The sequence below is a fragment of the Musca autumnalis genome, unplaced genomic scaffold (genome assembly GCF_047663935.1).
Source record: "Musca autumnalis isolate F117 unplaced genomic scaffold, ASM4766393v1 scaffold_3, whole genome shotgun sequence".
NCBI lineage: Eukaryota > Metazoa > Arthropoda > Insecta > Diptera > Muscidae > Musca > Musca autumnalis.
The window spans coordinates 259872131-259891992 of NW_027411866.1; the positions used below are offsets into that span (position 1 = coordinate 259872131).

At 36.5% G+C, this 19862-nt stretch overlaps 1 pseudogene; it reads right to left on the minus strand.

Annotated features, from left to right (window-relative positions):
* The window catches only part of LOC141398495 (aryl hydrocarbon receptor nuclear translocator homolog), a 157897-nt pseudogene that overhangs the window by 111958 nt on the left and 26077 nt on the right, over window positions 1–19862 (minus strand).

Here is a 19862-nt window from a genome sequence, read left to right on the forward strand (position 1 = left end):
AACAGAAAAATGTAAACAGAAACATTTAAGAAGATATTATTGAAATATATGTAAATATGTGAAATACAGAAATTTTCCATATGCAAAAATAATATTTGCATATGCATAATTTATACATTTCGCATATTTTTGTATATGTGATATATTTCGATTGGAATTTAATTAGAAGCCAAAAATATGCAAATTTTACAAAAATAGGTGTTGCATAAAATTCCGCTGTTTACATATCATTGAGCTGATTTTAATTGGGGTGCTCTCATTGATATGAGAGAAGGGTCCCTTGTTCCAACTGGGACGTTTGTGGAACAATTATATACTGTACATTTTAAGAGATATCCTTAAATTTGAAAATTGGCGTTGTTTAGCAATTTCTGCTACATCTTTAAATTTTGACAATTGGACAGGTAATATGATAGGGTTCCACGCAATTTGTAAGAACTGGAAATTTGTCTGTCATGATAGAGACAATTTGTAGCATGGGAGGAAGATGTGGTTTTCTTCACAAAACTCATTATATCTTAGGTAGTAGGTCCGTTACCATATTATTGCAATTTTCATCAGAGGAAAGATCGGTAGTTAATTTTTAATATATAGGCGACTTTGCCGGTATATGGCCTCCAGGGATTCAAATATGGACCAAAAATAAAATGTTTTTATTTAGCATACAAAAGTAATGGTCCATTGCACCCGCTAAATAATATCAGATCATCATCAAAACTTGTAGGCATCTTCTTCCACTTAAACCCCTACCTCATGCAAAATTTCGTGACTATTGATCTATAATTGCGACCTCTAGTATGCTTTTGATTACATTACAAGCAAAACACTGGATATATTAGGCTGTAACTCTGTTATCTGACCACATAAATCAACATAATTGGCATTAGTTGAAAGGGCAAGAGTTGTCCTTCCAAATATTATTTATGTGGGCGGAATGCGTGGTCCAGGAATAAAGATATTACCGGTATATTAAAAATTTTCACAATTTTCACACAAAAGTTGTGGTCCATTTAACCCTCTAAACATCATTCGATCACCATCTCAAATTGCAAGCTTCTTCTTTGTCATATAATCTTACATTATTTAAAATTTCGAGGCGATCGGACTATAATTGCGACATACAGAGCCGCTACAAAATCGGATAAAAATTTTGTTTTTGGTCCATTTCACCCGCTAAATATTTCTCGATTATCACCAATAAGAATAGGGATCTATTCTGGCCTGAACCCGACCTCCATACAAAATTTCGTGACGATTGGTCCATAATTGCGGCCTGGAGCGTGTTTACAATTTATAATGGACAGACGGACGGACGGACAGACACACATCTCAAAATCGCTTTATCTCGTCGAGATATGAAGATTGGTATACCACATTGGGGGTCTCCGACGAATATTTCGCGGTGTTACATGAATTCTTACCAAAACAAACTTATAATACCCTTTTCCACATTGTGGTATAGGGTATAAAAACAAAAGTATGAACTTTGTACTAATTTCGTTCATATTTTTGTTTTGTTCATAATTTGAACGCGCCTCTTTTAAAGTGAATGGACAAATTTTTGTATTCATGTACACAATACTATTTTTGCAAAAGTATGAATGCTTTTCAAAAATACAAAAATACATTTTCTAGTTTTCCCTACATTGCCCATTATTTTTTTCTGGCGAAAACCGGTTTTTTTGCTTTGCATATAAAGATGTTGGGTGTTGGGTGCCACCGTGGTGTAATGGTATGCACGCCCGCCTTGCACGCAGAAGGTCGGTGGTTCGATTCCCCGGCCAGGCAACACCAAACATTTTTCAACGGTGGCAAAATACGCCTCAGTAATGTTGGCGACGTTTCCTGAGTACTTCAGCCTTCAAAAACTTCTCTATAAGTGGTGTTTTAGGACACGCCGTTCGGGCTCGGCGATAAACAGTAGGTCCCATATCATTGAGCTAAATATGAATTGAGCAACATCCGTATCAACAAAGCACAACAGCCTAAACAACCACCACTACCACACTAACAAACCAAACACGTATAGATTGCGTTTGTTGTCGGAAAACACTCACTATATCAATAGCATTGTTTCGCATATAAAATGTTCGATTTTCTTTAATATAAATGCAACATCTAATAACTCAAGCTAGTGCTGATGGATTCAATATGTATGTACACATGGTTCACAATGTTCTGATTTACAAGATACATATGTATGAGAATGGGCTACAAAATTTATATCCTGAAAAAACGTTGCATAAATATACACCAGTTGTAAAGAAGTTTTAGATGAAAAAAGTAATCAGCAAAAGTCAACTAATATTCCTGGAGGAATCTTCTTCTTTATTTGCCTATTCGATTTTCGAATGTTGCCGACCAAAATGCAAATATAAGAATATTATTACAATAGTTGTATAATATATTATCATACTTAAATTATTAAATATTGGTTATAATATCGGCAAAAGTCTCTCTGTTTCTGGCTTCGCTTAGCAGATTTATGACATCACGTATGCCGGTCCATTCTTGGATGTTGTTGATTATTTTGAAATGAATGAATTGTTTCATATTTTGCAAAGGAGAACAGACATATATCCCATATTTACATTTCATTCAAAAAAGAAACCTGTATTTATTGCTTTATGAATTAGGTTCATACAATGTAAAATTCTGAACATTAGAAACAATTTTTGAACAATATTCATAAATTGAAGGAATTTCTTTTTTTCTGGGTACGCACATCATAAAATTTCTACTAGACATAGATAATATTCCAATATGGATGCTATCGCTCCACTCCTCCCACACAAAATTTCTGAAAAGTGAAGTTTAAGACCTAACCTCGAATCGCTTTTTTTTTTCTTGGGCGGGCTTTGGATATCGTAATATTTTGTCCAAATGTAGTTTAACTTAAAAAATGATCAATGTATATCAGGCTACTTGTTTATCGTGAAAACAATCTGGGCAAAATCCCAACAACAAAAAATACAGCGGCTCGGTGAAGCAAAATGGGAGACAACCAAAGTGGAAAAAAGCACAAATAGCAAGAGAGAAATAATAAAGAGAAAACACTTTTTTCCTGTTTCCGAACGATATCGGGTTTTAATTAATACAATGTTCGTTTTATTTATTATCAAAAGACCGCAACTTTACTTCAAGCGATATTGAAAATTAGATTTAATTTTTCTTTAGCGAATAAGACTACGCGCTCGTAACAAAGAATCAAAAAACTTTAATAATATCCGAAAACAGCAACAATGTAGTAATTTAGTATAAAATAGACCAGTTTTGTCATGTCGACACATCGGTCTCGCCGCCCGCTCAACATTGCTTAATGGCGCTTCACGAACGTGAACACTACTCTTTCGGCTAAATCCCAACAAAAGTTAAACATTTTTGTTTAAGTGCAGTTTAGGATCTGTTCGAAGATCCTTTGGAAATGTATAACGATGCTACTCCTTATGGTCCTGTTTACAGCGATAGTATGTTTTTCGTGGTGGTCCAAAACCTCTTAGTTGTACGGTGACCAACTGAAATGACTGGGGGGCACGATATCTCTCGAAAAGAAATGAGTTCCATAAGAACGCTTGAATATTTTGTTGGTCAACATTCGTAGCAATTTCTTAAGACATTACCCTTTTGCGTTCATACCAGCTAACAGACGGTGAGTGACATTACGTCTCCACATTGTCTGAGTGGGTAGATATGAATAGTTTTTCCTGGATAAATATGACATTGATGGCTCGTCTGAAGTTGGTCTAAGTAAAAATCTTAGTAAAATTTGTGACTTATGAACTCCGATCATATGTATTCACGTACACAATTACTCATTGTTCTAATAATGTTTTAGGAAAAATGACCGATTTCAAAACTTGTAGATTCTGGAAGGTTGTGGAACAGTAGCAGTACTGAATGGATTTTTCCAAAGATGCATTCAACACAATAAATGGTTACATTCTAATGTGGACTATAAAGGAGAATGATTTAAATGATCTTAGCGTTATTTTTTATCGCTATACTGCAGATTTCTATGCATCGTGTAAAATGTGTGTGTGTGAATTTCTGTTTGTGCGGTTTTCAAAAAAGGTAACATATTTTTTCTGTTTTTTTTTTTTTAGTTTTTTGATTGTATTCGACATTCGTTTGTTATGTTTTGCCGAAAAAACCTCCTCTTCGCGGTACTTCTGTGGTGTTCCCCTTTTATCGTATGTGGCCAACTACAGTGGCCATGGTAAAGTAACAATTGAGCAAACGAGCAGCAGGCCAGGCAAAAAAAGAAGAAAAAACACTATGTTCTCTTCTATTGTTAACAATATTTTTGTGGAAAGATAGCCGGTCAGCCAACCCAGCCGCATAGTTTTGATTTCATATGAATAAACATAAATTTTGTTACAACCAGCCAGGATAACATCTAACAATGCCACCATTTCTACCGCAGCATAACAAACGATTGCAACATACCTATTATGTATGGATATTTGTGTATGTGTGTGTGAGTTTTATGTAAACAGTTACCAAAATTCTTGTGATGCATTTGATGTTGGCATATTCATTCATAGCAACTATTTTGTCCGCTTATACACGTTTCGGGCCGGATGTTCATGCGGTGTACATATGTAACATACATATGTATGTAAGTGTTTGAATGCGTGTGTAGAATATTTGAAACCTTTATCTAACCAAATACAGACACAAAAGAAAAGTGTCTGCATCAAACAGCACCATGGAATTGGAAAATTAAAGAAATACGAAAATAATACCAAGAAGAAGAACGCAAATAAAAGTCAATGCGCTAAACAATATTTTTTAATAATTTCTATGGAATTTGTGTATTGTGTGGACATTCGTTACTTGTATTAGACCCTAATGCCAAATAGCATTATGTTACTTTTTCCGCAGCGTTTGTAACGGAATTTAGTTTTATTTTGCTGCAGCCCAAAACTGGTAATTACCACAAGAAAAATAATGGCAATCTGGACAAAAATATAATGTTCATTTATATAGGATGTAGAAATAAGTAAAGCTTAAAAACTTAAATATTGATTTCAAGACTGCCTATGCAAAGGGCAGTTAACAAATCACATGCGCTTTCTTGGCACTCGTCAAATATAATTCTGGTTATTAGACCGATCATCAGGCATATTAAAATTTTATTTTTTAGTGAGAGGACGAAAACAATTATTTCAGCATGAGCCTGGCTGGGATTCAAACCTGGGACTCCGATCCCCAAGTGACACGGTTGCTGACGTCTTTGTGTTCTAAACCACCATCAACTTGTCAAAGATTCCGATGACAAATATTGATGATCAAAAATCTTCTGGTACAGAAGGACAATTATAAATAAAGGTGAATAAAAGGCTGCCTTAGTATTTGTAATAAATCTATATTTGTAAATATAGGAAATGTTTGGTATTAATTAACTAACATTAAAATAAATAATTCGAATATACAATTTTCGAATGATTTTTGGTATAAATGCTAGTTTCCAAGCTTAGCCTTCGCCCAACCACTAAAAAATAACATTCTAATATGTCTGATGATCGGTCTAACCACCCGTGAAACGTAACATAATGGCTGAATGTGTGGGGCTTCGGTGAATTCCTAATTTTTCAATGTACCTGTTTAGGTTTGATACATTCCAACTCAACTTCCCGAGCTCAGTCGATCACGGATGCTGATTGACATCATCGTGCATCACCTCAGCAAGTTCCCTCTGCGGAGACCGTAGAGTATTGATGCTAACGAGCGGTGGTTGTTGAGTTTTCTCTCATTTGAATATGTAAATGTAGTAGTATAAATCGACTCAGATCCTCTGCGATCGCTGCAATCCTCTGCGATTGCAAGAACCTCTGCGTTCACTTGTCGATCAACCTTTGTGTAGTTCACTTGTCGCGCTTTAACATAACGTCCACGCGTTATACTAACCGGCCTCCGTCGCCAACCCAGATTACAAGGTAATCTTTGTTGTTGTTTGAAAATAAATACGATCAATAAACTTCAAGCATATTATTTAATATTAAAACTGATACTGCTTTGTTTTTATTTTCTTTGGTTTCTTTTCTCTCTCCACTGCTCATCAAACGGTATCCTGAGCTATCGTTGAATTATTGAAAATACCTATGGATTTCCCCTCCCTCACCTAAACAGTACCTCTTAGGTCATAAAAGCTCAACTCTAAAGAGAATTAATTCAAATATCACTCCAGAAAATGGCCTACGCCTTAATAAGGCAAAACAACAAATCTTGTTAGATTGTCCTTTCCAGTAAATCTGGAAACAAAATGACTCCGACAAAGCGACAAATCTTCAGCGAAATTCATTTCAAGTATTGTATAGGTTGATCCAACTAGAGGTTCCTTACTTTTTTAAAGAAAAAAAAAAAACATACACAGAAAATTCAAATTGAATGGGAAATGTTTATTACCAATTGAAAGAATGTTCTTTGGCATTTATTTTTTATGTTTATGCACAGTGCTCTTAAACCATTTGCGGATTCTGAAACTACAATATTCATAGATAGGGTTTCATGGAAATTGCAAGTATCGTAATGGGACGAAAGAAAATTTTGTAGCAGTGAAAATTCTCTAAAATTATCTACAAGATGGATCTTTATGATATTTTCGTACGTTTTACCATTTTTGAGATACAGAAGTACAAATTGGGACAATGCACTGACGGTATCGCCTCCTTATAAATCAATGTCATGTGTGTGTCAATGACTGCACTTTCCTAACTTAAAGGCCTGAATTGAAGCGGGGTTGTTCACATATACTTTAGACTTTACATATTTCCACAGGAATATGACTAACGGTGTGATATCACACGATCTTTTTGGCCAATCGACCGTCAAAATTCCTGAAATTGTCTGCTCATCGAAGCGTTCTCGTAATAAATCCATTGATTGATGTCATGTGGGAAGATGCGTCGTCTTGTTGAAACCAAAATGTAGCCGAGATCACGAGCATCATTTTCAAGCATCAAATATTCGGCTATCACGGTCGCCATTGAGAACAATGACATCATTTTTGAAGAAACAATGCCACGTGATAAGTTAAAAAATGCTATTGAAAAAGTATCTCTAGTTGGATCACCCTTTATAATCGATTGAAGTAGAGACCACATCCTTCCTAGACATATTCCATATATAGATAGCAAAAATTTCTTTTAAAAATCAACACTCTTTCTTATAGGTGAATAAATTGAGATACATTTTGTTGCCACCGAAACGTACATCGAAATCTACGTCTGCTACACTTTTCATAACTCGGTGTTACTTTCATGTATTCTTTACATTTTGTTTTCTTTTTTTTTCGTTTTCTTCTTTGGGTCTATGGTAAAAAAATCTTATTTTGTGGACAGTATTTTACCTATAATTCACACAAATAAACCAGCACAATCATGCAGAGGAGAATAACAAATAAAATAAAATCTTTCCAACATCAATTCACCAATAACACTTATACAAACGCACATCGTCGACTACATACTACCGTTGATGTAACATTCGTGTGTCGTTCTAAAACACTTTGCAGAATAGTTGGCTTTTCAATATACCCGTCGGACAATATGAAAAAAGGGAATAGCCAATATTTTTCCAATAAAGAAGGAAGGCGATGTAATTTGTGGGTGACTTTGGTATGCGTTTCATAAATATTTAGACACTTTGTGAGAACCTCAGCAGACGTGTGGAAAAAAATAGCAATATAAGAGGTTTTTTGCGGTATGTGGCCGTATACGAAACACTCTTTCGAAAATTAAAAACCTGAGTGTATCGATCACCATATATTTTTCTGTAGTATTCGAACGAAAATAATCCAAATCCAAATATTCTTCTTACGCGCTAACAATAATAGTCGTTGGTCAAAGGTTTTTGCAGCTTTAGATACTATCACAGCTCCGGAAAAATACAAACTGTTGTAATAAGGAACGCAAAAACTAGCTGCTGTAAAATTTTCAAAGAAATCCGACACCTGGTCCGGAAGAAACACTCAAAAGTATAGATGAAATCGGTTATTCCGTTTTATCAAAAACGTTGAATTTTTATGGAGAGGCACCCGAAGGAGTGGACCAATATAGCACGGACTCGAACTTGATCTAAACTTGCTAGGTGAAATATTCGGTTGATCGGGTCGATCTTTATCGACTTCAAGTGGTATCCAGTGCATGTACTGTCTAAAACTTTTATTTTTATGAGGTCCACTTTTATACCCTCAGTATTTATGCTAACGAGGATATAAACCCTTTTATACGGGTAAGATACGTCTCATCGAAATAATGGTTTTAGACGCCAAGTATGGTTGGACGAAACCCGTTCAGACAATTTGGAGTCGATCTATCGATGTCCGTCTGTCCATCTAGCTGACTGGAAAACTCTTGAACGGATTAACCGATTTGGTCCACAATTTGGCTTTCGTAAAAATGTTTCCAAACTTAGTTTAAGTTCGAAGATGGGCCACTCTGGCCCACACCCTCGGGTTCCTACCCCACAAAAGTTTAGATTATTCCGCAAAAATTATGCGCACGATAACTCCCGAGGGGACTAACCCATTTGGTCCATACTTTGGACATCGTAATATTTCTACCAAACATAGATATAGTTTTAATATATAACTTATCGGTTCACTGCTTCTGGTACCTCTAACACAAAATTTCGGAAAAGTGCAGTTTATGACCTCCTCTCGAATGCTTTTGAGTTTTGTTGTAACTACTTGTATTCGCTGCAAGTTTTTTCAGGGGCAAGTCTACACTTCCTTAGAAAATTGTCTGAAAGCTGTAAAAACCCGTTATTTCACCATGTGTTGTGGATGGAGTACGCAGTAAACCTCGAACAAATACACCGATCCGATCCAAAATCTGGCAATCGTAACATTTTGCCCAAAGTAAAATCAAGTTCTAAGATGGGCCTTATCGGACCACTCCTTTGTGTACCTCCCCCACAAAAGTTCAAAATTGTTCGCTAAAATGGTGCGCACGATGACTTTCGAAAGCAGTAACAGATTTGGTCCATACTATACACATCGTAATATTTCTACGAGACAGTCTAAAGACTGAATTATTTAAATAAATACATATATCAGGTTAGAATATGGACTATATATTTCAACTCCTTCGGATACTTCCCACACCAAATTTCGGAAAAGTGCATGTTAGGACCTCCTCTTGAATCGTTTTGATTTTTCTCGCAACAGGTTGCACTCTAGGCCCCTATTACGATGGTACACGTTTTTTCAGCGGCAAGTCCATACTTCTTGAGAAAAAGACCTGAATATTTTAAAAATTTCCAGTGGTGCGAACGCCATCTCCCGAACCGAATATTGCGTTGGTCCACACTTTGCATATCGTAATATTTCTTCGAATATAAGACGCACCGGTAAAACCTTCGCCTCCTCATGAAGATGGTCCACTGGTGTCATGAGGAGGCACCCTGTTGCAGTCCTCAGGGCGGCATTCTGGCTGGTTTGAATCTTCTTCCACTGCGATATTTTCATATTCCTCAGATGGAAGAACTGCACTAGATCAGCTATGTAGACATTTAACCTATCACATATGTCATCGACGATAGGACCCGACGTCAAGATCGTACAATCATCCGCATACATCACGATCTCTATGCCGTCTGGGAGGTGTGGAATTTCAGAAAGGTAGAGGTTAAACAGTTCCGGAGATATCACCCCTCCTTGGGGAACTCCCTGTTTCACTCTACGGGTTTTTGACTTCTTGTTTCTGAATTCTACAAACGACTGGCGTCCAACGTTTCAAACATGGCTGGAGATTAGTTTTCTCTATATCCTCGAACAGCTTGGCATGGTTGACGGTATCGAAGGCCTTCGATGGGCCAAGAGCCACCATGCCTGTTCGGTCGCACGGCCTTTTCTGCTTCAGTCCTTTACTGATATGTGTGGATATGGCGTCTAATGCTGTTGTAGTACTATGCATTTTGCGAAATCCATGTTGAAGTTGGGCAACTGGAAAACACTTTCTCATCGTGGGGAGGAGTAGGCTCTTTGCTACTGGCGGCAGGACTGAAATCGGCCTGTACGATTCACCTCTGCTGGCATCCTTGCCAGGTTTCAGTAGTGGAACCACCCTGCCAACTTTCCAGGCATCAGGCATAACATGGGTGGCTAACGATAGGTTGAGAACACTTGCTAAATACTCAACTCCAGGTTCATCCAGCTGCTTAAGCATTACCATCGATATTCGGTGCGCTTTGGATGATTTAGCGTTTCGGATGGCTTCTGCAACATCGCTCATTGTAAATTGTGGTGGTACCTCCTCGGCTGGAAGAGCTCTTCTTATACGGCGTAGCACACTTCTCTTCGCCATATCACTCACTCTCAGGGTGCGCTATGAACTGCCGGTTAAAATAACACGCGCACCTCTTTGGGTCAGTTACTGTCACGCCGTTGGAAGTAACAGCCGTTCTGTCATCCTTATTTTCCGTACTCGAGAGTGATTTAACCGCAAACTAATATTGGGCATATAACGCCGGGCACAGCTATTCATCGGCCGTATGTACACATTAAGCAGCTCTACCTCGGCAGTACCACACTTTACTGCTACCCCCATACACTCCATGTATGGGTCACTAGAGCCAAGCTCAAGCGAGATAGGTTTGTACTGGACAGACTGGTGTATTAGGAAGGCAAGTCCTCCTCCTCCGCTTGTTGTACGATCCTTCCGCAAAACGTTGTAACCATCACAAAGTAAGCTACAGGTGGCGGTGAGCTTTGTTTCCTGGATCGCGGCAACCATGATGTTTTTCCGACTCATAAAGTCTACAATTTCACTGACCTTATTGCGGAGACCGTTGCAATTGAATTGCAGGAATGATGCATTTCCGGGCCGTTGAACAACAACATGTGGTGTTAGATTCTGCATTTGTGGTTGTTGTTGGGGAGACTGCGGGGGCGCCTCGTATTCCGACGCCGACGAAGAGTCAGACGACGACGTAGAAGACGCACTGGGTGATGTGCTGACGCAGTAAGCAGCAACATACCTGTCGCTGTAATCCCGGGTGTCCCGGGTGCTACGAAGGCCAGAGCACCCACGAAAATGCACCCATTCCATACATCCATTACATCTCACCATTGTTGACATGTGGTGGATGCGGATCTGGCAAACGGAACAGATCCATACTAGCCCGGGGTTCATTTCTATCCCGGCACGGACCAGAAGAGCTCGGAGCAGGCATTCCGGGATAAATTGCCGCTCCCATGGTGAAAAAATGCACGAACACAAACACATAATTGTTGAGGTGACGGCCCCTGGCCGAAGATTCCTCCGAGTCAATCCGGTGAATAGAACCGGACGTCGAGGGATTGGTCTGTGTCCCTTGGACATTTTTACCGACGGTTCACCTAGTACAGCGATATAATGGTCCTATCGAGAGGAGTGACTCCCAAAATATCTTACAAAATGGACAATGTCCGTCCATTCCTTTAGGTACCTCCCCCGCAAAACTGTTATGATTTTATCCTAATCCATATCTTTGTCGGCAAGTTCATACGCCCAAAATTCTGAAGACCCCCTAAATATATACGTCGGCAAAGCCGACAGATACTTTTTTACTTGCTGATCGTATTTTTAAGGGTATAAAAGATATGCTTTGACAGGCATGTCAATGAAGTGATTACAAATGGTACATGACTTATTTTGCTTACATTTTTATTCGGGATCAAGCATTTTTCTGGGGTTTATAATCTCACCAGTTTAACCCAGGTATACATACCATATTCTACACAATGAACGTTCAAGGATTGCAAAAGTTTCGCACCATCAATCGAGACATTTACTACGAGCCTCTCTATATGTAATTCGCAAGTTCCCAGTAACATTAATTAGAATCCAACGAGAAATTAATTATACGTAGTTATTATAGTTTTCACCATACATAACCAGTGGATGCCACAAGTTGCTTTCAGGTACATTTTCCGAAGGAGAAATTATTTGCCAGTGAACTAAGAAATTAATGTCTCATCAGAGACAGTTTAGATTTTATAATGCAATTCTAGCTGCGTTTTCGAGCGTTAAATCTTTATTGAGCCATGAACTTACTTGAAACAGTAATCTCAGCTATTTTTCTGTCCATACCTGTTAAAAAAAGGCAACGTACATATGTAAAGTTTATTATTGCTTTTTTACTGACCCAAAAAAGAAAAACTATGTTACAGCACCATTTGTTTTTTCTTTTCTTTAACTTCAACATTTTGGACAGTATGCAAAATGAAATCTGCAAAAGTATAAAGCACACAAAACAACGGTCGACTGGTCTGGTTTGGTCAGGTTGAACTTGTGTGTCCTAGCTAGCGGGTGGTCTGTTCGACAGCATTGTATTTAAGGGTGGCTGATGTCAATGTAGTTTAACTATCCGTTGCCAAATACCCACTCTTTGTGGTCATGCATCCTGTCACACAGGCACACTTACTCGCAGCGAGTCCAAAGACGTATAATGTATTACATATGATGCATGTATGTTTGTGTGCGTGTGTGTATGGGCGATTTCATTTAGTGTGACTTTTCATTTCTTAGAATCCTTATATGGTAACTATCAACGAGTGGTGTTTGCTTTTTTCTTCTTTTTTTCATCCATCCATTCTTGTTTATCTTTTTTTCTTCAATTACAGATTTTTACCTTTAAAGTTTTGTTTTTTGTGTGTCCTTTTTTGATGTTACAAAACGAATGGCCATACATATGTAAAGGATAGATGGAGAAGGAGTAGTGAAATAACAAATCTGCCTTTTTTATGTTGTCAATGTGTAAGTTTATCTTGATTAACATTTACTGTGTGTACGCACATACATACATGGTTATGTTTGTCTGTTTGGAGAGATTGTAAAGTATGTATGTGTTTATACACATTTTTTGTGATTTGTGCTATGAATTTTTTTTCATAGAAAAATCTGGTCTGGTTAGCTTTGTAGCAAAATTTATCCAGAAAAACAGATTTCTTCTTTTGGGTTTTTAGCCAGAATTGTAAATAATTTTATATATGACATCTAAATAGCTTAGAGGTGGAAATGTGTTCAAAAGAAAAATATACATACTTGTGTATGGAACATGTATGAAGCAAGTATTTACGTCTGACTTCCTAAGTAGCATTATAAGCAAAGTATAACTTTATTCAACTTTATGCAGAGATTAAATTATTATCTTTACAAAACCCCTTTAACATTTCGGTAGTTGTTAGTTTGAAAAAAAAAATATTAGTAATTAATCTTGCAGTTGTGATGCCGATTTTTTTTTCTAGTAAGCCGTTGCTTAGTGATCTTTCAAGCTGAACGGTTATGACCTAAGGGATCTATTGAAAAATTTGGTGTATTGCGAAGTCCCACACATCCAGTTGTTTGTTATTAGTGGATGGGCGAAGACCAAGTTTGTTTCGGACATGGCGATAAAAAGCAGCATTCCAACAATTTTACGCAAGTTTTTACCCAAATTTGTACTAGTAGTTGGATGCTCTAAATATTTTGCTTAGTGTAGATGTATAATTTTTAAACTTTTATTTACCAAAATCTACCCCTATTTTTATTACCAATTGTATGAAGAAAGTTTAATAGAAATTTATATCAAGTATGTATGTACTGTCTACTAAAAACGCATGCCATAAAAGCTAAGATGAAACATTGAAAACTATGACATTTTTATGTTCCATGTTAAAGATTAGTTTGCCTTATGACTACACATGTTTGGAACATTAACGCTGATTCAAAAGGGTACTTTTGGTTTTGTGGTCCATCAATAAGTCGTTCAGATGTTTAGTTTAAATTTACATACACTGCTGTCTGGTTGGTTGACAAAACTACAAATTGTGAGTTGTCATTTTATTAGCCATAAACCCAATGTGTAATGAAACAAATCTACATACGATACATGAATACGTACAAATACTAATAACAAGTTGGATAAGGGATATTTGTTGTTTTTTTTATAACTTATGTTTTTATATCCTATAATCTTCATGGGGATTATCGTAGATTTTGGAAGGAATGTCGGAATAAAAATAATAATCCTTATAGTAATATTCTTTAAAAAAAACACGTCCTGTGATAAAACTTATGAAATAGTCTTTAAAAAATCCACGTCTTCTGATAAAACTTATGAAATAGTCTTTAAAAAATCCACGTCTTCTGATAAAACTTATGAAATAGTCTTTAAAAAATCCACGTCCTGTGATAAACCTTATAAAAATATTCTTTAAAAAATCCACTTATCCACTTAAATTATACTTTAAAAAATTCACGTCGTCTGATAATCCTGACAAACTAACTCTTTAAGAAATCCACGTCGTGTGATAATCCTTATAAAAATATTCACAAAAAATCCACATAGTCTGATAATCCTTAAAAAATATTCTTTAAAAATCCACACGTCTGATAATTCTTATAAAAATATTGTAAAAATTTTTATAAAAATAGTGTTATAAAAATTCACGTCGTATTATTTATTTATTAGCGTATTCCATCAGGAACATTAACTATTTACATAGAATCTCCATCTTACTCTATCCGATGCTATATATCTTAACTCATTAAATGATTTTCCGGTTACATTAATAATGAAGGGTGGATTTTGGTCGTCCTCTACTGCGATTACCCTGAGGATTCCAACTCAATGTTTCGTGGCATATATCATCAAAAGGCTTACGGAGTGTGGCCAATCCAGTTGTTGTTTGTTTATTTGTGTGTTAATATCTTCTTGTTGAGCCAGTTGAAGAAGGTCTTGATTTAAAATGGTCCATGGCCACCATATTTTTAGAATGTTGCGAAGACGTCTGTTGGTGAAAACTTGCAGTTTATTTTTAATATTTTCATTCACTAGCCAGGTTTCAGTACTGACTTGACATAGGCATTTTATATGTGCAGTTTTGATTTTGGAGAATGTACCCCAGAGTTCCAGATATTTTTTTAGGATGCAGAACGCGTTTCTGGCTTTTTGGATGCGTCAATTGCTCCGCCGCTCGTGTTGATGTTGCTACCAAGAAAGCAAAAGTTATTGACATTTTCAATATGTTTCCCGTTCAGAAAGAATGTAGGGTTTGGTTTCAACAAGCATACACTTCGTTTTTTCAACGTTTATTGCTTACTCAGATAATTGATTGATTTTCGATTGCATATTTTCTCTGGTTGTTGCAAGCAGCACGATGTCATCGGCATATTCCAGATCTTTAAGATTATGATGCAGTCTCGAAGGGATGCATTTGTTTTGGTTTATTGAATATGACAATATTTCGTCAGGCGGAGAATGCAGACATCCCTGGTTAACTCCTCTAATAGTTTTAAAAGCTTCGCTAAACTTGCCGTTGTGGAAAACTTTCAGCGTTGTGTTGGTCTATTGTACTTTTATCAGATTTATTATGTTGGTAGGGACGCATTTGTTCCCAAGTGTTTTCTAGATTTTATTTCTGTTAAGAGCGTCGAAAGCTTTTTCAAAATCGACGAAGGTTAAATACAATGGAGTGTTGACGTCGTTGCAGTGTTCGATTATCAATCGCAGACTATTTATTTGGTCTACACAGAAGCGGTTAGGTCTGAAACCTGCTTGTTGTTTACGGAGGCATTTGTCTAGTGGATCGAGTATGCGTGTGTGCATAATTCTGTTGAAAATTTTGCATATAAATGGTGATAAGCCTATGCCTCTCCAGTTGCTGCAAAGTTTTAAGTCTCCTTTCTATCGTATTTTTATTATGAGACTTTCTTTCCATTCTGATGGGATCGTTTCTGCATCCCAGATTTTGGTTATAAGTGGCTAGAGTATTGTAGCTAAATATTCTGGGTCGCATTTGAAAAATTCTGCAGGCAGATTGTTAATACCTGCTACTTTACAATTTTTTAATAGTATTATTGCCTCTTTTAATTCAATTATTGAAGGGATACCCGAATTTATATATTCCGTAGGGCAATTGTTGGTTCGGCAGTGTGATTTAGGATAACCTCAAAGTGTTCCTTCCAACTATGAGCTGGGCGTCTGCGTCCGTGAGAACAGTTCAGTTTTTGTCTTTAATTGGTATATTTGAATTTTGCTTTTTCCCCGAAAGTCTTCTCGTGCCATTCGGCAGCCATAGAATTTATAAAACTGCGTTTATCGTTTCTGGCTTGTTTCTTCACTTTGTAACAAGCTGTGATATTTTAGCTTGTAGTTGTGATTTTTGGAACGGATTTTTTTGACTGTAATTTTGTATTGGATTTACGTTGTCCCTCTACTAGATTCCAAAATTCTTGGGATAACCATGTAAAAGTTTACTGTTTCGATAGTGGTCTCAGATAATGTGTTTTTAATTTTCGTCCATTCAGCTTTTATGTTAAGATTCGGTGCTTGTGTATCTGCGGGTATTTATTTGAGAAACTTAACAGAAAATTATGTTTTGTTTCTTCAGATTGCAGTTTGTTGGTATTAAAAGGGCGGCGTTTCGGTTCTTTGGTTATGGATTGGCGAGTCTGTCTTCGGAGCATGGTTTTAAGTTCAGGTATTAGATGAAAATGAGCTGAGGCGATGTTGGCACTTCGTAGGACTTCTTGCAGCATTCTAAAAATTATTTTTGGCAATGCAGAAATGATCTATTTGACTTTCTATTGGGATACGTGTATTTCGCGACAAGTTTTATGCGGGAAGAAGGTTCCGTCTATAGCGAGGTCGAATTTTGAACATACTGTGGTGTGAAAAATAATAAGGACAGTGATCTTCGTTGTCTTTGATCATACCAAATATGCGTATAATGGAAGAATTTACGATGACAATTTGTTTTTGACAATGTACATAGATTGCAATAAGAAATCCCGTTACATTTTCGGCTTCTTTTTGTTTCGTTTTTATGCAAACACATGTTTTTTCATAAAACGTTCGATTTCTGCTGTGAAAAATATTGAGGACAGTTTTTCGTTTTGTGAGAATAAAGTAATTTTATGTTTTTTTTTTTTTAATTCATTCCTGTAAGTAAATGTTTAAAATAAATTATTAGCTATCCATTAAATGTTATTGACACTGATAATTTTAATTTTTTTAGCAAATATGGGCAAAAATATGCATTGTGACCACGCTTCTCGAGAGGTCATTAAATGTTTACATAAAGAAGGACATTCGTATAGAAAAATTGCAGAAAAGCTTGGAATTTCCAAGGCGATGGTAGAGAAAGCAATTAAGTGGACACAAAAAGAAAAAACTCGCGGCAGAAAACCAAAAATTACACCTGCAATAAAAAGACGTATTATTCGATGCGTGAAAATTGACCCTTTTACCACGTCTATAAAAATAAAAACCGACTTAAATATTAATGTTGACACATCAACAATTCGAAAAACCCTCATTGGTGAGAACATTAGAGCTCGCAGTGCCAGAAAAGTGCCATTTTTATCGAAAAAGAATATTCAACAAAGGATACAGAAATCACATCGCTTGGCCTATGGAAAAATGGCGTAACATTCTTTGGTCCGATGAAACCAAAGTCAATCTTTTATGTTCCGATAGAGGGGTACATTATGTAAGAAGACCTATAAATCAAGAATATGACCAAAAATATACCCTTAAAACGGTTAAACATGACAGAGGTAACATTATGGTGTGGGGGTAATTTTCATACTACGGTGTGGGGCCTCTATTCCGCATTCAAAGTATCATGAAATCAGCAGATTACATTGAAATTTTGAAAAATGTAATGCTCCCATATGCTGAAGAGGATATGCCTCTCAAATGGGTCTTCCAGCAGGATAATGACCCCAATCATTCGGCAAAGTGTACAATCAAGTGGTTTCAGGATAATAAAGTTAATGTTTTAGAATGGCCGGCGCAATCCCCTGATTTGAACCCAATTGAAAATTTGTGGAATGAAGTTAAAAGATCAATCAGGGGAAAGTATCCATCAAATTGTGACGATCTGTGGCAACTCGTACAGGTTGCGTGGAACGCAATACCGGTACAGGTGTTGATTCAGTGCCCAGACGATGTGCTTTACGTAGAAATATTTAGTACAAATCTGCAATAATTCTTTTCTAATTTAGTTTTTAGGTTAAGATAACATGAAGTGTCCTTATTTTTTTCACACTCCGAATTACGCCAATTCGTTTAAAACAGACGTGACCAAAAAGAGAACAGCCCAAAATGTGAATGTTTTCAAAATATTGGCAACTTATGACTGTGTGTTAGTGTGTTTTTATGCACGCACGCTACAAAACAAAAACAAATCAAAACATTATCTCTTTTTCGTACGCTCTTTCTATGCATTCGGGTCGTGTGTGTGTAATTTGCCGAAAAAATTCGGCACCGCTGTGTCAAAGAAGAACACATTTGGTTTAAAATATTAAAAACAAATAAAATATGTTATACATATGTTCGAAATAATGCTAAAAATATTTTCTTAGCATTTTAAGAAAATAAAAAATATAACAAACAAGAGTTATTTTGACTTTTTTGTCCGTTTCCAATGCAATCTTCGTTTTGGATTTCAGTGTCCTTATTATTTTTCACACCACTGTATTTCAAGAAACAATTTTTTTTTGCCAGGTCTGTGCCTCCCCATTATGTTCGTGAATCCGAAATTGTTATTGCCTATGCGTGCATTTAAATCGCCCATCAATATAAGTATATCTTATCGACGCGTCGTAAAGTTCGGTTTAGATCATAGTAAAAATTTCCTTTCATTTCGAGATCTGAGACTTCCGTCGGGGCATAGCTTTGGACTATGGTAATTCAATGTTGCTATTCAGCTGAATCGTAATTATCCTCTCTGAGATAGCTGACCAAGATAGTACGGAGTCACGATATTTACTGCTAACGAAAATTCCAACACCGTGTGTATGGGGCTCAACTTCTTTGCGTCCGGAGTATAGGAGCCGGTCTCTTTGTGAACTTGTAAAGTATTTAGTCTATTGTATTCTGCCGTTAATTGTGCAAGTTTTCCTGCTTGGAATAGGGATTTTACATTCCATGTTGTGAATCTTATCCATGGGCATCGCACAGTGGTCGCTGCCATTGGCCAAAACTAAAAAAATGAAAGTATAATTTTTGGTACCAAATGTGTTCATATCTACTCCTAACATGTTAAATTTCTCTAAAAAAAATTTTTTATGGATTACTTCTTACTGTACTCTTTGAGAATAGCATCAAAAAAGAGAAATTTTAACAGGTTTGATAATATTTGGGATTAATTACTGAATACGTGTTTTCACTGAAGGACTTTTGTAATGCCATTTCTTCAGTATAATTAAATTTCATGTAAAGTTTTAGTTATGTTCCCCCTCTTTCCCCCTAACGAAATTTTTTTAGAAGATAAGTAGTAGTCTGTAGATTCTATTTTCAAAATATCAGCTGCAACTTTTCGCAACTTTGGAACTTGTTCCCAAAATACTAAGGATACCTTTCAGGGTGTTTTTTGTAATTTTTTCAAATGGGCAGGTGATACATTTCAGCTTTTTAAATATATAGAAGAGACATTATGCGGTTCAGTTATATGAAGGATACATCAAAATGTGGTCCTCAATGTAAAATTTGGAAAATTCAGCCATTTTGATTGATTATTACGGCTAGAACCTTAAAAATACCGAATATTGGGCGGTACCGATTTATGGGGACAACATCAAAGGGTCGACCTACATTAATTGACAATTTTCTGGGGGTAGGTTACATCCAGGAAATATTTAGTGGCATTTCGGCCATTTCGAATTAATAATTTATATAAAACCTTCAAAATTCCGAAAATCGGGCGGTACCATTATATGGGGACCCTATCAAAACGTGGACCCAATTCAAACAAAATTTGCAAGAAGTTTTTCTAACACTAGGGAATACCGATAGCCAAATTTCAGCCAATTTCATTGTAAGATGTGGTCAAGACCCCCAAAATGCCAGAAATCAGGGGGTACCGTTCTATGGGGGGCTATACCTAA